General features: G+C 39.1%; 1 protein-coding gene and 1 pseudogene across 50 annotated transcripts in view; both read left to right on the forward strand.

Moving 5' to 3' along the window:
* TBL1XR1 (TBL1X/Y related 1) overlaps window positions 1-24,546 on the forward strand; it is a 192,563-nt gene that overhangs the window by 68,144 nt on the left and 99,873 nt on the right. The window lies entirely within an intron of this gene.
* On the forward strand, window positions 5,616-5,716 carry LOC118149022 (U6 spliceosomal RNA; annotated as a pseudogene).

Below are 24,546 nucleotides of genomic sequence, written 5' to 3' on the forward strand. Positions count from 1 at the left end.
GGATTCATGATTTCAGAACAACACTATTAATCCGTATGTTTTGTGCTTTGACCAGGTATCAGTGCCATGGCATATACGCAGGACGATTCCAGCCTTCTGGGATTAACTCTGAGTGCCCCTTCCTTCCTTCCTTCCTCTCCCTCCCTCCCTCCCTCCCTCCCTCCCTCCCTCCTCCCCCCCTCCCCTCCTTCTTTCCCTCCCTCCCTCCTTCTCCTTCCTTCCCTCCCTCCTTCCTTCCCTCCCTCCCTCCCTCCTTCCCCTCTTTTCTTTTCTCCCCCCTCTCTCCCCCCCCTTTTCCTTCCTTCCTTTCTTTCTTTCCACTGTAATGTAAATGCCAGTTGAGCAAGAATCTTGTCTTTGTGGGGAGATGTGATGATTTTGTTGATGTGTTTAAGAGTTGACAAAGGATATTCAGTGCTAGGCGTGGTGGCTCATGCCTGTAATCCAGCTCTTTGGGAGACCAAGGGGGATGGATCACTTGAGAACAGGAATTCGAGACCAGCCTGGCTGACACGGTGAAACCCAGTCTCTACTCAAAATACAAACATTAGCCGGGCATGGTGGTGCATGCCTGTAATTCCAACTACTCAGGAGTCTGAGGTAGGATAATCGCTTGATTGCAGTGAGCCGAGATTGCATTACTACACTCCAGCTTGGGCAGTGGAGTGAGACTTTGTCTCAAAAAAAAAAAAAAAAAAAAAGATATTCAGAATAAATAAGTGTTTTTTCCATGTAAGATTTTTTTCTTCTCTCAACTTTTAGGTGTGGGAATAGGTGTCTTTCGAAGACCAGGCACTTTATGCAGTGTTGAGCTCAGGAGGCAGTGAGTGTTAAGGAATGGGTGTAAAAGTGAGTGTGATTGTTTCCATCTTGCTATTTCTTTATTTTTCCTGGACTTTCTCTTAAGGGTCTTTATGATTAGGCAAATACCTTTTGACTTTGTGTGTGTGTGTGTTGCTATGTGTCTGTGAACGAAGAGTTAGGCATTCAATATATTCTATTTGAAGTGTCTCCTGCAAAAATAATTCTAGTATTATATCGGGCAGGTTAGTAATAAATAGCTACCTTTTGTTTTGGACTGCCTTTTAGTCACCAATATTGTGCATTTTTGTGTATATATTATCTCTAATTTTTTTTTTTTTTTTTTTTAAACAGAGCCTTGTTCTGTCACCCAGGCTAGAGTGCAGTGGCCCGATCTTGGCTCACCACAAAGTTCGCTTCCCGGATTCAAGTGATTCTCTTGCCTCAGCCTCCTGAGTAGCTGGGATTACAGGCACACGCCACCACGCCCAGCTCATTTTGGTATTTTTAGTAGAACGGGGTTTCGCCATGTTGGCCAGGTTGGTCTCGAACTCCTGACCTCAGGTGATCTGCCTGCCTTAGCCTCCCTAAGTACTGGGATTACACGTGTGAGGACTGTCTCCGGCAGGATATGTGCATTTTAAAATTTCATTGGCAGGTTGTCTCCATGGAGGTTGTAGTTATTGATACTCCTCCCACCAGTGTGTATTATAACACTATGGAGTGTTGCAAAGCTTTTTATCTTTGCTAGACTGGTAGATAAAGAATGGTATCTTGTATGTATATATATTTTTTAAGAGAGATGCTTTATATTATGATATGCAAAATACATTAAAAGTTACTGAATATAGCGTGGTGAATTTCACAAATTGGACGAACCCGTGTAACCTCTGTACCAGTCATTGCTCTATCCTGGGCCTCTGGAAAGGTAACCATTATCCTGACTTACATTATCTGTTCATTATTCTTGTATTTCATATAAACATACAGTATGTGATCTTATTTATGACTTTTTCATTTCTCAGCATTATAAGAGATTTATTTTGCTGAGATTCATCCAGATAGTATCAGAAGTTCTCAGTGAGATCTATATTTGCATTTCTCTTGAAAGGAGGTTTAGCGCTTTCTAAATTTTTTTAAGCTTTAAAAGTTTTATTTTCTGTAAGCTGTTTACAACCTGTATTCTTGAGTGGGGAATCATTTTCCTCTAGATCTGCTTATATGTAAAGGAAGTGGACTGTCTAGGATATGAGTTTTAATTGTTTTCTGCATCTAGTCATGCCTTTTGATTTCGCATGTGATGGTTCTTGCTGTAAAGGATTTTTTAACAATTGTGGCCATTCACATTTTTTCTCAATTGCTTGTTTTCTCCAGTGGCCCTAATGTCTTTTGAGCATCCCATAGCTTTTGTTAAATTACACATCAATGTCCTCAAAGACTAAAGTGCAGAAACCACCTCTAAAAATGACAGTGCTGAAAATGAAATTTGAATCACATGTACGTTGAATTATAGAAGAAATAGCTGACTGGGAGAAGGTTGTGATATCTTCATATGCAGCTGGAGAAACCCAGTGAAGGTGTGTTTATGGACCTAAGTGAGGAAAGTGGTTGCAATGAAAGAGAGGCTGACCTCATAGGAGGTGACACTGGCAAAATTCACAATAAAGGAACTCTCTCCAAGATATCCATGCCGTTGTAAATGCAAAGGATAAAATGTTAGAAACTGGTACCAGCTTTAGAGTTGTGTGAAAATGCCCCAAGAAGGTTCCCTAAGCAATAGAAAAGATATGTGCTCTGTGTCGTAAGTGGCCCAGTAGGGTGGCTCATGCCTGTAATTCCAGCACTTTTGGGAGGCAGAGCTGGGCAGGTTGCTTGGGCTCAGGAGTTCTCAACCAGCCTGAGCAACGTAGCAAAATACCATCTCTACTAAAAATACAGAAATTAACCAGGTGTGGTGGCTTGTGTCTACCGTCTTAGGTACTTGTGGGGGCAGAGGTGAGAGGATCGCTTGAGCTTGGAAGATCCAGGCTCCTTTGAGTTGTGTTTGTGCCACTGCACCCCAGTCTGGGTGACAGAGCAAGACCCTGTCTCCAAAAAGAAGAAAAGATGTTTGTTCTTTGTCATAAGTTCTATGAGAAGAAAAGTTGCTCTTCAAAGATATGAGACCATTTCACATTGGTTCCAATGTTTTTAATTGCAGTGTTCTAAAAGAATGTTAGCGTCTGTGTGTGTGTGTGTGTGTGTGTGTGAATGAATATATATATATGTATGTATGAATGACTTTTTTTTTCTTTTTTTCCTGAGACAGAGTTTTGCTCTGTCCCAGGCTGAAGTGCAGTGGTGTGATCTTGCTTAACTGCAACCTCCGCCTCCTGGGTTCAGGTGATTTTCCTGTCTCAGCCTCCCAAGTAGCCAGGACTACAGGCATGTACCACCCTGCCCAGCTATTTTTTTTTTTTTTTTTTTTTTGAGATGGAGTCTCACTCTGTTGCCCAGGCTGAGTTGCAGTGGTGCGATCTCTGCTCACTGCAACCTTCGACTCGTCGGTTCAAGCAGTTCTCCTAACTCAGTCTCCTGGGTAGCTGGAGTTACAGGCGTGTGCCGCCACACCCAGCTAATTTTTGCATTTTTAGTAGAGACAGGTTTCACCACGCTGGCCAGGCTGGTCTCAAATTCCTGACCTCAAGTGATTTGCCTGCCTCAGCCTCCCAAAGTGCTGGGATTATAGGCGTGAGCCACAGCACCTGGCCCATTTTATATTTTTATTATACGTTGATAACTGATAGTAAATGTTTTTAATATCTAGACCAAAAATGTAAAAGTAATGCAACAATTCACAGTGATTAAGATCACTTTGTTCAGTTTCAAATCCTGTAATGAGAACTGCGTGTATATGTTAAAAACAAAAAAACCTCCCAAACTCCTTCGGGTGACTTGATTAGTGTCTCAGAGATTTCTTTGTTGTCTCTTCTGACCTTCAGGTCCCTCATAGGTTAAATACATCTGCATATTTGGTACGTTTTTCTTGGGAGTTTCTGGAGCTGCTGCAGATCTCAGTTCTTGGCTACATTGTCAGGTACTGATACCAATAGTCTAATGAACTGTGTTAAGAATAGTATACAAGATAGCAAGTTGCAGCAATGATTGGAATGAAAAATATTGTTTGAGCACCTGCTATATACCAGGTACTGGTTTTAGGTTTTGGAGATAAATAACATTAGGTGCCCTGTGTTTTTTTTTTTTCCTTCACAGTCTGTAAAGGGCAGACAGATGAAAGGGTAATAGTAGGAGTTATAAAGAATATCACAGAAGAATTTTAAATAAGAGTTACCGATAATTTAAAACACCTGAAGGATGTTGCAGAAGTCTGTGCTGTTTCTACGATGTTGGAGACATCGTAAAAAGAAGTGACTCAAAGCACTTGGTGGGAACAAGATGCACCAGTCAGGTGGCGGCATGTTGAGATATACACCACACACAAAGGTTTTTCTTAATGTAGATAATACATTATGGAAAATATACTTGGGCAGCAGGTTCCACACTGATTCTAATCTATGACAGACTACTTTTTTTTTTTGAGATGGAATCTTGTTCTGTTGCCCAGCAGGCTGGAGTGCAGTGGTGTGATCTCGGCTCACTGCAACCTCCGCCTTCCGCGTTCAAGCGATTCTCCTGCCTCAGCCTTCTGAGTAGCTGGGACTTTAGGCGTGCGCCACCACGCCAGCTAATTGTTGTATTTTTAGTAGAAATGGGGTTTTACCATATTAACCAGGCTGGTCCTGAACTCCTGACCTTGTGATCCGCCCACATCGGCCTCCCAAAGCCAAAGTGCTGGGATTACAGGCGTGAGCCACTGCATCCAGCCTGGACGATTACTCTTTAAAACAATGTAACTTTTGTATTGTTGAATGCATTTCATGAGAGGAGAACTGTAGGTTAGTTCACCAACTGAAGAGTTACATTGTTTTTGCTGAACTGCCATTCTAATGTTCTTATTCCTTAAGCCTAACCTTATATGGCTGTATATTATAATTGAATATCATGTACAGTGATTTGAAAAGGATTTGATTTGGACTTCATTTCTCTGTAACAGCTTGATTTGTGCCCCCCCCCCTTTTTTTTGCTGAAAAACGGGGGTGAAATCAAGGCTATATTGATTTTAATTATTTACTAAACACATACTTATTGGATATTTATGGAGAGCCAGTGTCAAGAATTCTGAGGAATATGAAAATGCCTTCAGTAGGCAACCATGGAACTTAGTTTAGTTGGTAAGAAAGTCTTCAATATGATTAGCTAAACAAGTCCTGCAAGTTGGCAGTCATCTTTTTATGGTGCAAATGATTACTTCGGTTCAATGAGTATGCAGTTGTTTCTAGCTGGAGGAATCAGAAGGCTCATGGATGCAGGACGTGAAGGGCGTCTTATGGGCATATTAGTAGAAGATGCACTAACTGGAGCAAACAACCCTGGGAAGGTCCTGATGATTTAAAGCTTCTTTGATGTATCTGCTGAATGATACTTGACAAATCATTTGATCGTTAATATTACCCCCTTTTTTTATTGTCTTGAAAAGAATATTATGTTAGATGATTCAGGATAGTATGGTAGTTCTCAAAGCATGGTCCTTGGCAGCATCAGCATCTCCTCCTAACTTGTTGAAAGTGCAGATTCTTGGCCAAATCCCATACCTAGCCCCCATACGTAGCCGTTGAGTCAGAAAGTGGGGTGGGACCCAGCAGCCTGTGTTTTAACAGGTCTTGTTTCGAGAGAGGCATTTCTACTTAACTACCTTTTAAACAATGCAGTAGCTAATGCTCACTTTGGCAGCACAGTATGTTAAAATTGGAGTGATAGGTTAGCATGACCCCTGCGCAAGGATGACACACAATTTTATGAAGTGTTTCATATTTTTTCTTACGCATGAATGCCTGTATCAAAATGTCTCATGTACTTCATAAATATATACACCTACTACGTAACCCCAAAAATTAAAAGCAAAATTAAAAGAAATGTGGCGTCTATCAGCTTTATTGGCTAATACTGATTAGTAGCCCATTCCATAATTTGATTAAAAGTCATTCCTTCTGCAGCTTACTATTTGAGGTATAAAATCTTTGTCAGTTTGGAGGGTAATTTTTTTTTTTTTTGAGATGGAGTCTTGCTCTGTCGCCTAGGCTGGAGTGCGGTGGTGTGATCTTGGCTCACTGCAACCTTTAAGCGATTCTTCTGCCTCAGCCTCCAGAGTAGCTGGGATTACAGGCACTCGCCGCCACACCCAACTAACTTTTTTGTATTTTTAGTAGAGATGGGGTTTCACCATGTTAGCCAGGAAGGTCTTGATCTCCTGACCTCATGATCTGTCCACCTCGGCCTTCCAAAGTGCTGGGATTATAGGTGTGAGCCACCGTGCATGACTGGAAGGTAATTTTTTACTTGAAAATTTGAAAACCTGGGAATTGAATTAGTGAGCTATTTTAATTGTCTTGTTAGTGAATCATGACAGTAACACACACAAACACACACACGCACACACACACACACGCACGAAGGAAACATGTCCTGATCTGTTTTTTCATTCCTGTGAAATAAAAGATACTTGTCAGTTTTATACTAAATGTTTTTAAAAATCCTGTTAATTCATTCTTTCTAATGAAGTGCAAATAACCGAGGAGCTGCTGGACTGTTTTCCAGAGGACTGCATCGTTTTGCATTTCTACCAGCAGTGAATGAGGTTTCAGTTTCTCCTCTCTCTCATATCCTTGTCAGCCCTTATTGCTACTCTTGTTGATTGCCATCCTAGTGGGTATGAAGTAGTATCTCATTATGATTTTGTTCTGCATTTCTCTGATCGCTGATGATGTTGAGCATATTTTCATATTCTTCTTGGCCATTTGTATATTACTCTTTGGAGTATCTGTTCCGATTTCAAAATTGGCTTTTTACTGAGTTGTATGTAGTATTTCTTCATATATTCTAGATGCAAATTATATGATTCAAATCTGTGATTCACAAAAATTTTGTTCTGTTCTGTGGGTTATCTCTTCACTTTCTTGATGGTGTCTTTTGAAATGAAAAAGTTTTTACATTTTTATGACCTCAGGTTTTTTTTGTTGTTGTTGCTTGTCTTTTGGTGGTGTATCTATAAACCATTGCCTAATCCAAGATTATAAGGATTTACCTGTATGTTTTCTTCTAAGTGTTTCAGAGTTTTAGCTCTTAGTTCTCTAACCCAGTTTGTGATAATTTTTTATGTGGTGTGAATTAAGGTTCCAAGTTTATTTCTTTTGCATTTAGGTGTTTAGTTTTTGAAGCACCATTTGTCAGCCTTAGTTACAGTGACAGATTTTTATGAATTTTTATCTAGACTTTCTAGATTTTACTAGCAGTTGAGATTTTGAGTTTTACTACTCCCATTGCATTGTCAGTTAAAAGAATAAATTTAAGTTTTGAAGAAAAAGGTGCTGTGAATAAAGTACTGTGTTTCATTTTAGGAGTCTTTAAGGACAAACTGGAATAGAATAGGTTTTTTGAAATTGATAGGTCACAAATTTGTAAAATAAAAATGAGAGACTGGGAGAAAGGCCTTCCAGTAGCTACACATTTTCATTTGAAGCAGAGTAGTTTATTTAGCCCCACAGCATGTAAGAAATAGAGTTAGATGTATTTGAATCACCGAGAAGAATGAATTTTCAGATAATTATTAATAGAACTATGTAATAACTTGGTAAAGTAGGGCCCATTATTGGAGGGGCTGAAGTGAGAATTAAAGTACAGAAATGATTTCCGCATTGAGAACAAAGGTTGTTTACAGAGTTCTGGGATTTCTAGTTACTCGGTCACGTGACGTGCTAGGGTTTCCATTTCCTTTCACATTTGTGAAGGTTTTCGGCTCGAGAGCTAACCTTCCTCAGACTTCGTCAAGTTATTGGAAGGAGAGTGAGGGAAAACAGGAGGTTATTGTCTTGAAGGATTAAATGGTAGAAATACTCCTGTTTTTGATTAGCTGATGTTATTATGCATTACCCTGAAAACTGGTCTCATCACTTGATCTAGTTTTTTTTGGCTTCTTTAGTTCTTTGTTCTCCAAGTAACACAGTGAACAGTGGGAATGAGAGACTGTAGCAACAGTGACTGTTGAGATGAGAACTAAACATTAAAATATCCATCTAACATCAAATTTGTGTGTGGTTGGGGTTTGTAGATTGTGGATTGAAGACAGATGCATGAATTGCAGGAAAATGTAAATTGTGATAGTATAAGTGGAATTTCATTGTCATCCTTTCATGAAAATAAAGGTAAATTTACTGATTCAGGGAATTATGTTCGTATTTTGTAAATGATCCACCTGAAGAGTATATTGTTCGTGTACTCAGCGGAAGAGTAGATTGTTCAGATGTACTCAGGAGAAAATGTACTAGTGCATATTTGTACTTTTGTGATGGATATGTTTGAATCACATGTTTCAAGGTTGTGGAAAATCTGATTATATAATCTGAGGCAAATGAATAAATTCAGTCACCTGGTTTTCAGACAGAAAAATTGGAGAATCTTTTAGCTATAAGGCTCTCTCAGACTTCAAAGTAAAATATTACTCAAAGTAGAATTGGAAGCATGAAAAAATTAGGTACCTTTTTTCTTTGAAGTGAGATTTTTGGAATAATCTTTTAAATAGGAAAACCTTTTTGAGCTTAGCCTGTTCCATGTTTTAAACATTTATCTTGTTTTCCCAGTTGTAGGGGTTTTCTCTGTCTTAAAGATTTGAGCATAGTCTGAACCTCCTTGGTTTGGAAAAAATTGGCTTCAAACAAAAGCTTGTTATCAGTGATACTGGTGTAAGTATGCCCAGTGAGTAATGTAAATCAATGAGTATGAAGATGTTCTGTAACTTTTTAAGGCTTGAATTTTAAATTTTTGTTAATGTATGTATTTTATGATTGAGAAGGTAAAAATACTGTTTAGTGTGATATGAGTTCTCCTTGAAGTTACCGTACATTAAAAAAATTATACTAATCAAGCTTTTCTTTTTCCTTTGGTCTGTTTTTGAATGGACCACTTATATTCCTGCTGTTCACAGGTTTATCTCCAGGATTCTTAGGGGAGTTAGTAAAAGACTTCGATTTTCCCTCCTCTCAATTAAAAGATACAAGACACATATGTGCAACACAAGACAATGTGCGGAATATATTGCTCATGATATTTGTTTTTCTGTGGCTCACTTCTTTTACCCATAATGTTTAATAGAACTGTTGTTCATTACTTGAATTTAGAGAGGGATTCATTGTGCTAAAAAGTATCTCCACATTCGACTATAATAAGCTACATTATTAAAACACCGTTGGAGTTGGAAGATAAAGATACCATTGATGCTAATTGTTTGGTATTTGTGGATGAGCCTGGAACGACTAATATTTAATCACGAGTCCTTTCTGCACTTACCCTTTCTGCAGTTACCTGATTGTCTGTGCTTTGATTTGCAGCAATGTATCCACTGTTTAAAGAACCTGTTGCTCTTTGCAACTGCCGTGTTTAGCCCTATCTGCTAGAAGCCACTGATCCAAGAACTCTGCTTTTTCTCACTCGACTTTAATAGCGTTATGAAAGCTAGCCCAGTAAAATTGAATTTCCAGTGATGTGGCTTCAGCGTTGGTGGACTTGTAGTATTTTAGGTCAGATATCTTTCTTCTTCAAGTATATAAGAGCTCAACTTAGTATATATAGAGTAAAATTTGACATCTGTGTTAGGGGCAAGACTCATGATACTGTTAAGGGATTTGGGTTATTACTTTGTAATTTTCAGGGTACATGCTCAACTTCTTGATGTTCTTCTCTTAGTTCTATTACATCACCTCTTCTACGACCCCAGCCAGGCATGACATTCTCACATGAATTCCTAGATGCTTTGACACAGGCTTACAGTGTTTATATCTGTCTTGAATTGTAGTTGTGTCTTACGTAACTTGTATTAGAGGAGGAGGGAATATTTTAATGGTTATATACTCTATAGTACCTAACAGAATGCATTCCATTTAGTAAAGACAGTCTTATGAAATAAGTAAATGGTCAGAAGCAGCATTTTGGTGAATTGATCAATATTGTACAAATGTACCTTAAGTATACTTTGAATTAATAGAATAAAACATAGCTTATTAATACTTTAGATTTCAGCACTTCACGCTTTCACCTTCATATCAGTTACTTGGAATGCTGGGATTTTTTGCAACCTGTTTAGCGGTAGGATTGGGATGAGGGTTGTTCTTGTGATTCTTTCAATCCCATTCTGTCTAGGACTTCTAGTTTTTACTAATTAATGGCTGTTGGAAGTTTCATAGATTTTTTTTTTTTTTTTTAACATCTTTAGCTAAGAACATTGTACATCACTTGTAGTATCTAAAAGTGTGTCAGATGTGAACGTTGCCTTAATGGAAACAGGCTTGCCTTCTCTAACCTTCACAAGGAACAGCCTCGATGGGATTGTGAAAGTTTCATTTCCCATGGGCCAGAAAGAGGCGGAGTTCACAGCCAGTGATGAAAGGTGGTACATAATCCTTTTAGACTACAAAATTTATGTTAATTACCAGATAAGACTCTTTCCCTCAGGGAGTTTAGTATTTAAAGAGAAAGTTAATGCATGTAATTTGTAATCTGCATGAATTTAGTCTGGCTAAAAAAATTTCACATTGCTTGGAAGGGAGGTAAATGTTTGAAAGAAAGATGTGTGAAGTCACATTGGGACTTATTTCTAGAGGAGATTGAGTATGGATAGGCTGTGGAAGGGAAGAAAAAGATTGACATGCAGCAAGATTTCTCAATGAAGGACTTTATTTTTAAACGTTTATTTAGAAAAATTTGAAAATAATTAAAGAATAATGAAATAAATTATTGTGTCCTGTCACTTAGCTTCAGCCGTTTTCTGCCTGCGTTGAATTCAGTTGTCATGTTTCTTGAGACTTATCTGGCATAGCTCCTCAGCCATTCTTTGTCTTTTATGACATTGATAGTTCCAAAGAACTTTCCCAGGTTTATGTTTGTTTCCTGAGGACAAGGTTTAGATTATGTTAACTGTGATTTTAAAGGAATGGAAAGGATGGAATTCTATGACAAGCCGTAGGTTATAATGTAAATAATTCTGGACCAAGAATCAGGAGTCCTGAGTTCAGCTCTTAGAAAGGAATTGCGGTTTGCAGTATTTAAAGAATGTAGACTTCGGAATAGTGACCCAGCTTTAAATCTCAGCTCTTTTGAGTAGCTGTTGTGAATAATTGTATAAACTTGAGCAAATGGATTAACATTTTAGGGCTATTTGTAAAATATGACCGGTAAATTCCTCCCTTCCCAAGTTGTTGGGAGTAAATGACAACATCAAGTACAAAGATGCTACACTATGTGACAGTGATTAAAATACCGTAAATTGAGCTGGTCCGAGGTAGTGAGTTACCTCAATTGATTAGTCAGGAACAGATCGAACTTATTCTACTCTGTTCCCCCCTTTTCACTATTGCACTTGATTAGTCTAAATACAGTAAATTTGGAAAAGAGGAAATTCAGTGAGTTAAAGCTGCCAAAAGGAAGTGTGAATGGAAAAGATTGCATGTGACCTTTGATTTTTAAGGATGGATTGACTTTGGATGAAATATCTAGGTGTGGAGAATCTTAAGTGTAAGGAGATGCGGCCAGATTAGTGTGGGAAGTAATGTTAGAATGAGGAAGGTAGAAGAATCTTGGGAGTCTGAAGGTCTGGGTTGTAGTCCAGCCTTTGCCATTAGCTAGTTGTATATTTGGGGTAAGTTATTTAACCTGCCTAGACCTTGTTTTCTAACACTGTAAAATGACTGGTTGTTACCAGCATTCTTCAGGGAAGAGAAACATCGTGGTAAGACGGAGTAGTAAGGGAAAGCTTTCGTCAGGAAGGAGATCATCAGGCTCTTGAAAGGTAGGCAGACTCTAGAGGGAAGAGGGAAAGCCGTTAGAACAAGAGTGCTGAATTAAACAAGGCACAACTGAAGTGAACCTGTTGTATCACGGGAAGGCGTGCACATTGCAAAGTAATGAGAAATGAAGGTTATCAATTCTGTGCTCCGGAAATAGGCTCTTTATAGTTGTGTATGCCGTTTAGAATTGATGCATTTGGAAAATGACCCTCTTATTTAAATAAAGGTTGGTGAGACACCTGCTGGAGTGTAACCAGTTTGACCTTATGCAGTATTCTGGGATGAGTGAGTCCCCAAGGGCTTTCTGTTAGTGAAAGGAGGGTATCACAATTGTCTTCTGGCTGAAATTTGAAGTAACTAATACCAAGGCTTAGGGAAGGAAAGGGCAACAGTTGCATTACAATAAAATGACTGTGTAGAAAAGGGGTGAGGTTGAACAATAGACCACTAATTCAGTACACAGGGCCAGTGATTCCTTGGACTGTTTCTTTGTGTCATGTGGTTGATTCTGGAGCTTCTGGAGACCTGGCCATACAAGCATGGCAGATGATCACGGAGGAACATTAAATGGTCACAGAAGTATGATGTAAAACGATCTGCAGAGCTGCTAATTGGTGCTATTGCCTAGATCTGGACGAGCAGTGTATCACAATGTAGTGAATGCTCATTGTTTATTCCACACATTTCACAATTTCTGTCATGGGGCAGTTAAGAAAAGGTGTATGAATAATCATTTTATGTAGGTTCTCTCCCTCAGGATTAAAACCTCCTTTCCCCTGACCGTTCATGTCTATTTACTTAATCCAAACAAGTCAAGGGAAGCCCTGATTATATAGGAATCCAGCCATTGATTGGAAAAATAAAGGAGATGGGACCATGCTTTTTGACAAGCTATTGAAAAGGTTCCAGGATCAAATTGGGTAGGATGTAAATATTCTTCACCTGTGGAATAGCTGTAGTTTCTTTTAAAACCTGATTATCAGCCAGGTTCTGTGTCTCACACCTGTAATCCTAGCACTTTGGGAGGCCGAGGTGGGTGGATCACCTGAGGTCAGGAGTTCGAGACCCAACCTGGCCAACATGGTGAAACCCTTTCTACTAAAAATACAAACATTAGCTGTGTGTGTAGCACTTGCCTGTAATCCCAGCTGCTTGGGAGGCTGAGGCAGGAGAATAGCTTGAACCTGGGAGGCAGAGGTTACAGTGAGCCGAGATCATGCCACAGCATTCCAGCCTGGGGTACAAGAGTGAAACTCTGTCTCAAAAAAAAAAAAAAAAAAAAAAAACCTGATTATTCAGATTTTTCTTAGTTTTTATGAGCTTATGCTTTCTGTAAGTTCCGTTTTCTCGAGATCTATGGAGTTGCTGTCTGCTTTGCAGGCCATGTTCCTGAATGGTTACAGTGCTAAATCGTAAGTATCTTGATTTTATAAAAGTTCAGTTTGTGAGAAATCGAGAAAATAAGACACTCGCCATATGTTCATTTAGTTTGTACTCCATTAAAATGTAAACTTGAAGGTGGTTTCTTGACTTCTGTTCTTAGCATCTGAAATTATGCATGATAAATAGTATACATTCAGTAGCTATTAAATGAATGACGAACTGTGATGTTTGACAGCGTTACGTGTAGTTAAGCCTGATGAAGAAGAGAATTCACAAATGAATTCTCTTTGAAGACTTCTGAATGTCTTTTTAGTTCCTTTCTCCTTCCTTCCACTATGGGCATCGTTTTGGTCAGTGAAAGGGTGAGTATGAGAAGCTGCATTTTTATTTTTCAGGAATCTGGTCATGCCTTTGGATAAAAATACCATGGTCACATTTTTAGCCTCAATGAGAAAAGGCCCTCATTAAGTCACGTGAGTCATTAGGCTCAATATTACTCCGTGACGAGGGTATGGAAGACTTCAGTTAATGTTTGTTCCCAGTGCCTGCCCTTAAATAGGCTCTTGAAGAGTGAATGAATGAGTATTCAGGAACACTTGAGAGATTTGGAAAGGATCAGGTGATACTGAAATAACAAACTCTGGCATCTGGACCTTCTATATTGCAGGGAATAGAACTAGTTTCTTAGAATGTGGGTAGTCATTGCTTAGCTTTGAACTAATGTGTCCTGAGTTTCTGGCTAAAAGAGTGGATTAAATGGTAAGTGAGGTAAAGAAAGTCACAGTTCATGTATTACCTATTAAAGATTTATAAAAGGCCATTGGCCCTAGATGCCTGGTTTCTAATTTCTAGACTCCTGGTTTCTGATTTCTTACCACCTTGCATGGTCTAAAACATAGCAGATTGAGGGGTCAGAATGTTCAGTGGTTGTTCGTTGACATTCACCTTTTTCCTTCCTATTAAACCCATTCTGCTCTTTAATACTGCTGCTTTGCCCTTGGAAATAAATAGCCAGTTTTATTTTATATTTCTCCCAATCAGTGGCATAGAAGTAGAGTTTATTAAAGATTTAAGAAAGATTTGTTGAATTCTTTCAAATTAGAAGATTAATCACTGTACCAGTGGAATTTGAAGTTAGACTGAATCAAACTATTAACATCTTTATTGTTGCACTAGGAAAGATGCATATTAATAGAATTTATAGAGCACATTATATTTCCCTGGGTAGCAAACAGTCTGGGAGACCTGAGAGCTTATGCTGCCTATAAGGAACTACCATGAATGGGAAACTGGTATTTTTTATGACTGTTTAAAATTATTTTGATGTCATATCTAAAAGGAAAATTTTAGACTATGCAGATATTCAGCAATCTGCATGACTTCCAATACCAAAATAAAGGTACTATTTTAAAATACTGTATAATTATGGAGCAGGCTTAATGGAAGCCTTATTAATTTACCCATTACTTGCTGTTGCTGAAAATACCCTTCTCAGGAATTCAGTATTGCTATTCTCGGCAGTACTTTCATTGCTCTGCAGCTACTATTTGGAAGATGGAACAGAAATAATAACACCAGACTGATGTTTGTTTAAACAATGGACATTTGATTAATCCAGTACCCACTATAGATAATGTTCAATGTTAGTTAAACTGGGCATCATTTCTTTCAAGCCATAATTGTAACCCACTCCTGCAAATTCTTTTTTCTCCCCTCTCTTTTATATTCAATATTTAATCTGGATTTGCTACCCCATTTTTGGAATGCCAAAATCACTGTGTTTAGAAGCAAGGTCATGTTTTTATAAAATAAACTGTGTAATGTTCATAAGCACACAAAATAAAGCATTCTACATGTCCAGATTGGGTGCATTGATAGTTTATTTCAGCAAATCTGTAGTTCTGGTAAAGGACAGTTCAGTGTTTCCCATCACATACAAAATCTAGGAAAAATAGCAACAGCTACCGTTTATTAAGTACTTCTTATTTCCCACGTATTACATGCTTGATATGCATTATCTTATTTAGTTGACCTAACTCCCCTTTGAGAGGAGATAACATTACAGTCTTGTTTTACTGAAGTTTAGAGAGGTAAAATAACCAGCCTGTTGTTTCTCAGTGAGTGGTAGAGTAGCAGTATTATTGCAGTCTATTCTAGTTCTGTGAGTAGTTTTCTCCATCTTATTTCCTAGAATTTGATAAGGAATGGATGAATCTGTGAAATGGAAGCCAGTGTAAATATTGCTGAATAAGTGAACCTACTAATATAATTGTAAAAAAAGGTAGACATTTTCTTTGACATTGTGTGTGTTAAAAGGTTTATAAGTGAAATGGCCTGGCATCCAATAATCTGATTCTTAGGAAGGGAGAAGCAGGAAATAAAAATAGGAATATAATTGCTTTCTGTTGGGTTCCATGTCATAATAGTCACCAGCAAACCTAGGTTTGAAAATGCATAGACAGCTTCATTATAGTGACATTTCAGGGGCATCTGTGTTCTTCAGATTTTATTCCTGCCACTGTTGGGATGCCACTAGAGCAGATTTGTCTTTCCAGCATCTTGGGGTCAAGACTGATAATGAAGAGAGGCCCTGCTTATTCTAAGCTGTCTAATTTCCTGAAGTTGTCTGCTCGGTTTTCCAGCATCTTTTTAGCTATTTATAGATCAGTGAAGGAACAATAACTGTAAACCTTTCTCAGTCAACTTCAGGCTACTGATGCTTCTTTCTCTTTTATGTACTCCTTTGCCTTCCCAGTTACTCTACTCGATCTGGAATAATCAACAGGATCAAAACACAACCTTGTACCTGAAAAGAACAAAACATAGGATGCACTTTAAAAGCAAAAGTTATATTTTTAAAATTTTGCATTTGCATTTGTTACAGAGTACCATTGTATTAAAATGAGCATAGAATGTTTTACTAAGATGTGGTGATTATGAAAATGTGTTCAGGTAATACAGCATTTCAGAATGAAGTGTGGTTGTTAGATAATTGTACATAGTTCTCGTTCTTTACCATTGGAACAAAATTTTACTTCCAGTATTCTGAATTTCACAAGTGGTTTGCTGTAGGCAAACAGTTATCTTAATTTTTCTTGAAATCTATTTTATGGAGGAGTGAAAAACCATGTATGCATCTGTTTTATCTATTTATTGTCATTGATTAGCTGTAGAGTAAGGTGTTCAAGGCCTTCATTTTAGCCACTATCCCTTATGTTCTCCAGTCATTGTTCTGGGCATTCAAGTTATAAAGTTGAATAAGGCATCTTTCAGGATATATACCTTCTAGTTGTTGGGTACAATGAGTTCTAAATTTCTCTTCAAAGAATCAGTATGTTCAGTTCATTGTCCTGCATTTTAAAGTTTAACTTCCAGGTAGTTTCAGTAAATAACCTTTTCTACCAGTTCTAACCAGTAGTTCACATCTGTTCCCCGGGTCACTTACTCTGTCCTCAGTCATCACAGTCACCTGCTCTGACCTAAGCCACCTTTAGTTACCTGTTCAGTAACTGTCTTTCCTGCCAAATTGCTCACCCTACCACTCTGGCTCATACTCCCTGCTCTCTTTAAAATAGCCAGTTGGGATTAGCTTACACTGTGCTGTTCAACCCTAGCCAATAGGAGTATGACACAGCTGTAGGGGCTACCTGCGTCAGGGGTAAGAATACCTTCCGTCTCCTGTTCAGGTGCATGCTCGCCATTGATGCATTAAATTGCTTTGCTGGGAAAATTTATATTCGAGTGCTATTTCTTTGTGGCCCCAATTTTTTCCGTATAACATAGTAAAGGGAGACAGGCATATAAGAAGAATATTCATAATGGTTAGTAAAGTAGGGTATGAGTAATCTAAAATTCAGCCAGGGGATATAGCATTTCCAAAGTCTGCTAAGGTATGAGGAGTTGGGAAACTAAAAACATACACATGTCAAGAAGTACTCTAGAGATAGAAAGCCATGGTGCTTAGTGCTTAATTAGAGGAAATGAGGGAGGAGGAGGGCTGTATCTCTAGTTTGGGTGACTGGTTGGGTAAAAATGGGGCCGTACACCAAGGTAGGAAATAAGAGAGGAGGAACAAGTTTGGGGTGGGAGATGAATCAAATTTATATGTAGAAAGTTTGAAATGTATCATGTGACATAGGTTTGGGGGAGAGAATGATGATGTTCAATTGGTTACAAGTAACTAAAGTACTATTTTAAACAAATTGTGAGACAGGAAGGTACTGTTTTTCAAAATTCCATTGTCCTTAGTGTGATGAATTCTATCAGGTTTATTGCCTTGGTTGAAAAACGGCTACTGCCACAGGAGTCATCATGTTTAAGCAGGAAGAAGTGCTGCATCTGCTCTTTATTTTCAGGAAAGCAAAAGCTTCCTCAGCCTCCTCATCCCCTCCCTAGCAGACCTCTCCTGAGGTCTTACCAGCCAGAATTGTTAAATATGGCTGCCTTTGCCTGCAAGAAAGGTTAGGAAAGCAAGTATTTATCTGGGCATATTGCTGTTTTGAAGAAAATTAGAATCGTTAGCAAGGAGGCTGAAGGCATCTGAAGAGTTGTTGTTTAAATGAGTAGTTAATTAAGCAGTGCCTCAGCAAAGAAACCCATTATTACCTCTTGCTTCAAAACTAAAAAAAAATCAAAAGCTGAATTTTTAGATAGCAAATGGTCAATTATAAATTTTGGGATGCATTAAAAACAATTTGGGCTTTAGACCTCAAAGTTGCAGGGGAAGAGAGGAATGAGGAGTATGGATAGTGTGATTGGAGATTTGTAAAGAATGGACCAAATTTTGTGGTTGAGGCAGACAAAGGAGGCAGAGGAAAGAGGTCTGACTCTTAGGCTTTTGCGTTGGGTAATGAATAGCAGTAAGCAGCACGATGTGACTATGGTAATGACTAGTGGTTTTGTGCCTTCCAAGACTTTCTGGTAAACTTCCAAAAGGATGAAGACAATGCATTTTAAAATTTCAGTCTCTCTTGTGAATACTGATTATGCAAATTAAGTAAATTTGGCCTAACTCATTGGATAAAGTCCTTGATTTTTATATGTATCATCAGTATTTTAACAGTTAAATCGACATAGCATTGCAAAAACTAGTTAGTTTTATGAAATAGGTAAAAAATATTTGGAAGCTGGGTCAGGTAGATGGTTTAAAAGTATACTGCTGGTTGATGGCCTTATACTATCCTCTGGTAGGGGCCCAAGAGCCTTACCGTATCGACTCCATCCTGCCTGGGTGCTGTGGCAGTAAGACAGTACGGATATAGACTGCCCACTCCTCAGTACAGTGACACATTAAAAATCCTCATCGTCATGATTTTTTTTCCCCCTAAGATACAGGATCTTACTCTGTTCCCCAAGCTGGAGTGTAGAGGTGTTAACTGTGGTTCACTGCAATTTCAAATGCCTGGGCTCAGGGGATCCTCCTGCCTCAGCCTCCCAAATCACTGGGATTACAGTTGTGAGCCACTGTGCCTTTAAATTTTTTATTTAGAATTTTTTATTACTACTTTTTAACCTTTTTAATTTAAAAAGAAGTCATAGCTAACACTATATTTTCATCATGTACAACACAATCTTTTGAAATCCATAATATTGGCTGGGTGTGGTGGCTCACTCCTTGGCATTTTAGGAGGCCAAGGGACGAGGATTTCTTGAACCCGGGAGTTCAAGACTACCCTGGACAACATTGTGAGGGCCCATCTCTAAAAAAAGTTAAAAATCAGCGAGGCTTGCTGGCACACACTTACAGTTTTAGCTGCTTGGGAGGCTGAGGCAAGATCTTTTGAGTTGGTGGGGGTCAAGGCTACAGTGAGCTATGATTATGGTGCTGTTCTCCAGCCTGGGCAACAAAGCAAGACTCTGCCTCAAAAAAAAAAAGTTTTATATATATACACATGTGTATATACACATATGTACACATACATACACATAAGTGTATATACACATTCATGTATACATACACGCATATATGCTGTTACTATTGAAACCTTTTCATGTACATACATACGTTTAAAAACGTATGTATGTACATGAAAAGGTTTAAAAAGTAGTAATACATATTTTTTAAAAAGTAGCGTATATTACTACTTTTTAAACCTTTGTGGGTGTATGTATACATACACATCCATGTATTTTTTCAGATGGAGTCTTGCTTTGTGGCAGGCTGGAATATCATATACATATACTATATATATATATGTGTGTGTGTATGTATGTATACATACACATGCCTGGCTTCTTCACTAAACCTGATGTTCATGTTGTCATATATGGCAGGATTTTATTCTTTAATGGCTGAATAGTATTCCATTTGTGTATATGTCCTATATTTTCTTTTTAATTAATTAATTAATTAATTTAAAGCAGGGCCTTAATCTGTCACCCAGGCTGGAGTACAGTGGCGTGATCTTGGGTCACTGCAGCCTCCACATACCGGGCTCAAGTGATCCTCCGCCTTAGCCTCCTGAGTAGCTGGGACTGGAGGCACGTGCTGTCATGCTTGGGTTTTTGTACAGATGTGTTTTCACTGTGTTGCCCAGGGTGGTCTCAAACTCCTGGGACTCAAGCCATTCACCTGCCTTGGCCTCTCACAGTGCTGGGATGCTGGCATGAGTGACTGCACCAGGCACCGTTTATCTGTTGTTGGACATTTAGATGAATTCCATATCTTGGCTATTGTGAATAGTGCAATGATACAGCAGTGCAGACATCGCTTCAACATCATAGTGATTTCACTCTCTTTGGATATTTACCTGGTAGTGAGATTGCTGGTGGTTATTTATGTTAATTTTTTTTAGAAACCTTCATACTGTTTTCAGTAATGGCTGTACTGGTTAATTCCCCACCAGCAGTGCCTAAGAATTCCATTTTCTCCATGTTCTCACCAGCACTTGTCGTCTTTTGTCTTGTTGATAATGTTTACACTGACATCATGAGTGTAGTGATATTTCACTGTGGTTTTGATTATGATGTCAGACATTCCTTCATATACGTGCTGATATTGCGTGTCTGTTAAGAAATGTCTGTTCAGGTCTTTTGACATTTATTTTTGTTTAAATGTTTTCATTATTTCTAGAGATGGGGTCTCCATGTGTTGCCCAGGCTAGTCTCAAACTCCTGGGCTCAAGCGATCCTCCAGCCTTCGTCCCCCAAAATGTTACGTTTACAGGCATGAGCCACCTTGCCTGGCCATTGTTGCCCATTTGAAATATTAGGTTATTTGATATTTTGTTATTGAATTGTCTGAGTTCTTTTTTTTTTTTGAGACGGAGTTTTGCTCTTGTTACCCAGGCTGGAGTGCAATGGCGCGATCTCAGCTCACTGCAACCTCCACCTCCTGGCTTCAGGCAATTCTCCTGCCTCAGCCTCCTGAGTAGCTGGGATTACAGGCATGCGCCACCATGCCCAGCTAATTTTTTGTATTTTTAGTAGAGACGGGGTTTTACCATGTTGACCAGGATGGTCTCAGTCTCTTGACCTCGTGATCCACCCGCCTCAGCCTCCCAAAGTGCTGGGATTACAGGCTTGAGCCACCGCGCCGGGCCCTGTCTGAGTTCTTTTGGATATTATTTATCAGATATATAATTTGCGAATACTTTCTCCTATTCTGTAGGTTATCTTTTTGCTCTGATAATTGCCTTCTTTGCTGTGCAGAAGTTTTTGGATTTATGTAAACACATTTGTCTATTTTTGCTCTTGTTGCTTGTGCTTTTTGAGGTCCTATCCAAAAAATTCATGCCCAGACGACTGTCATGAAGTGTTCCTTAGTAATTTCCTAGTTTTGAGTCAATTTTTTTTGGTTCAGTTTTTGTATTTGGTGAAAGACGAGGGTCTAATTTCGTTCTTCTACATGTGAATATTCAGTTTCCCCAAAACCATTTATTGAAGAGTCTCTTCTTTCCCCACTGTGTGTTCTTGGCACCTTTGTGAAAAATTAGTTGACTGTAAATACATAGATTTACTTTTGGGCTCTCTCTATTCTATTCCATTAGTGTTTTTTTTGAGACAACGTCTTGCTTTGTTGCCCAGGCTGGAGTGCGGTAGTCCGGTCTCAGCTCACAGCAACCTCCGCCTCCCAGGTTCAAGTGATTCTCCTGCTTCAACCTCCCGAGTAGCTGAGGCTGCAGGTGCATGCTACCATGCCACGCCTGGCTAATTTTTGTAGTTTTAGTAGAGACAGGGTTTCACCATGGTGGCCAGGCTGATCTTGAACTCCTGACCTCAGTAGATCTGCCCGCCTCAGCCTCTCAAAGTGCTGGGATTACAGACGTGAGTCACTGCACCTGTCGACTTGTATTTTTAAAGAGGGACAGTAATACCTACTGCATAAAATTGTCAGATTTAAATGATACTGAGTGTACCAGCAATGTAGAGTTTAATACTCGCTTTGTCACCTGTGGTAAGAACGTTTAACTGCTTTTGGGCTAAATCTCTATGCATAACACAAAGGGGATTGAATGGGACAGCTTTTCTTTAACTCTCCTGTGATCAAAACAAGTTAGGTCAGTTGCAGTGGCTCATGCCTGTAATCCAGCTGTTTGGGAGGCCTAGGTGGGTGGATCATCTGAGGTCAGGAGTTCAAGACTAGCCTGGCCAATGTGGCAAAAACCTCATCTCTGCTAAAAGTACAAAAAATTAGCTGGGTGTAGTGGCACATGCCTGCAATCCCAGCTACTTGGGAGGCTGAGGTGCGAGAATTGCTTGAACCCGGGAGACGGATGAATCAGTGAGCCAAGATCGTGCCACTGCACTCCAGTGTGAGTGAGACTCCCTCTCCAAAAAGAAAAAAAAAAAAAAAAAAAAAAGAAACTTTATTTTGATTTTGTATCTGTGTTGTTTTATTTCTCAGAAGTCAGGAGATAAGTTTCTTCTTTGGTTTCAGGGCCTAGTTCTTCTATTTTAAAAGGCTTCAAAGAGGATCTTAGCAGTCAATCCTGCCAACCCAGTCATTGATTGGTGCTGAGTCTTAAGAGGCTTAAGTTGTAGGCCTAGGACCACTGGCACCTAGAGGCAGAGTTGGGGTGAGGACCCAGGTGCGTTGTGAGTAAAAGGTTCCCTAAACCCTTCTCTTTCTGTGGATGAATGACCTTGGTTTAATGTTTAGCTCTGACTTATTTGAAACCGGAAGTGGAATGTCGGCACCAAATAGAGTAAGGTAAAGAGATCCCTGATGTCTGGTTTGGGAATAAATATTATTACATGGCAGGAAGATGTGGTACAAATCCTTAAAACCGAGCATGTCCTTGATGGATTGGGTGCTCTGGAAGATATTTATAAGATGATAGTGGTCCTGGTGCAGTGGCTCACGCCTGTAATCCCAGCACTTAGGGAGGCCTACATGGGTGGATCACTTGAGGTCGGGAGTTCAAGACCAGCCTGGCCAACATGGTGGAACCCGGGCTCAAGCGATCCTCCCACCTATTTGGTCTCTACTAAAAATACAAAAATTAGCCAAGAATGGTGGTGTGCTTCTGTAGTCCCAGCTGCATGGGAGGCTGAGGCAGGTGAATCACTTGCACCTAGGAGGTGGAGGTTGCAGTGAGCCAAGATAGCGCTACTGCGCTCCAGTCTGGGCAACAGAGCAAGGCTCTGTCTCCTAAAAAAAAAAAAAAAAAAAAAGGTAGTGGTTCTTCAATGGAGCTCGGGTGTTTCTAAACCAGGGTAGAAACACCTGGTTTTTTTGCACCGTCTGTGAATTCTTTGCCCTTTGCATTCCTACCTGAGCAGTGATGTGGTGATGGTAGTAGGGAGAGGTGCAGAGACAATAGCTCCTGGATTGCATGTCTTCCTGCTGTGTGTCTGGCGTGATACTGCCGTGCTAGCCTTTCCTGTCCTGTAGCTTTCTTAGTGAACACATGCCAGGTGTGGCCTGCTTATGTTTTATGAATTTGTCCAGTTGAGTCTGAGTTGTTAGAGCAGTTCTTTTCAACTGATTGATTTGCTTGACGTGAGATCAAGGGGGTGAAAATCATATACAACACATTTTTATCCTCTTTGTGTGAAAGATATTTTTCTTTTCTGGTCCCTCACTGGAAGGAAGTATTCCTTAGACAACTTCTGGCCTCTTTTCTCTCATGAAGTGGAGGTAAGATTTTGTCCTCACACTTTTCTGCTTCCCAAAATATGCCTCCCTGTTCTCTTAAGGTCTGAGCACTCCTTCCTCTCATCTCATTTATTACTTACTCATATCTAGAATTGTAGGTACAATAGTAGGCACGAGTCATAGGCATACTCTCATTTATTCCTGTGCATGTACAATAGAAGGCATTGAAAAATGCAGCCCAGTGTCTTTATAGTTCCAGCTTTATGCATTCACAAACATTTCTTCTTTGCCTCCTCCTTTTCTTCTGCTGAAGAATAGTGAAGACAGTAGGGGGAAAAGAAAGAAAACCACAAACTAAACCAAGACCAGGGGTTCTTAAGCATTTTAAGAAGTTATGGTTTGTGTTTTGTTATTTTTACCTAGTCAGATATTTTAAAGTAGTAATTGTGGATAGATAGTCCTGGATTTGTTGTAAGCATTTGCTGGATATTTACAAATTGAGTCTGTTGTCTAAACTGTAGAATGGCTTAAGTGATTGGACATTCTATTTCAGTGACATTTTTCTGTTTTTCTGTATCATGTGTCTTGGAAAAGTTTGAAGTTCTTTGATGTTAATTTTGTAAGAATGTGTGTATGAAAATATTTTGACTGAATAGACTCTGGGCAACAGTTCAGAATTTCATTGATTTGACATATCTTCTCTGTAGCATTTGATAGCTTTTATGATGGCCTCCATACTATTACGATGGTAAAATCTGTCCTTTATAATGCTTGATATGTCTCCTAGGAATTGTCACTTCACAATATATAGGAGACAGCAGGCATGAATAGATATTTCAGAGAAAAAATTAGAGTAATTACAACACAAATGACATATTTTGTGAATAAGGAAGTGTTCTAGATATGGCTTCCAGTAGTAAGCTGACAGCACCAAGATACAAGGCACATCTTCATACATCAGCGCCTGTACACAGAGCACAGAGCAGCGAGCACATGGTAGCTTCCTGAGTATCTTGCTCTCTCAACTGAAATACAAACCAACTCTGGCTCTGACCATCCTACTTTAATAATCAGCCCAGGGCTTCCTTCTTCCCTTTCTCTTACCCCAACTTCGGAGTCTCTTTACCCTGCTTGGACTTTTCTTTTTTTGTAGCATTTATTATTGTAATGTTACACTTATTAATCAAAATTCTGCTGAAATTTAAACTGTGAGAGGGCAGGGATCTTTGTTGTATTTCCTGATGTATTTTAGTAAGTTTTGTTCCCCGTGTTGGTGAACTAGTAGTAACTTGATGTAAATGGTTAACTTTTAATGTTAACAATCTCTAGTAGAAAGGTTAATTATAGTTTTTTTCTTCCTTCTACCTTTCTTTCTCCATCTCTTCTTTCCTC

This window comes from Callithrix jacchus, chromosome 17, assembly GCF_049354715.1.
Source record: "Callithrix jacchus isolate 240 chromosome 17, calJac240_pri, whole genome shotgun sequence".
In the NCBI taxonomy this organism is placed as follows: domain Eukaryota; kingdom Metazoa; phylum Chordata; class Mammalia; order Primates; family Cebidae; genus Callithrix; species Callithrix jacchus.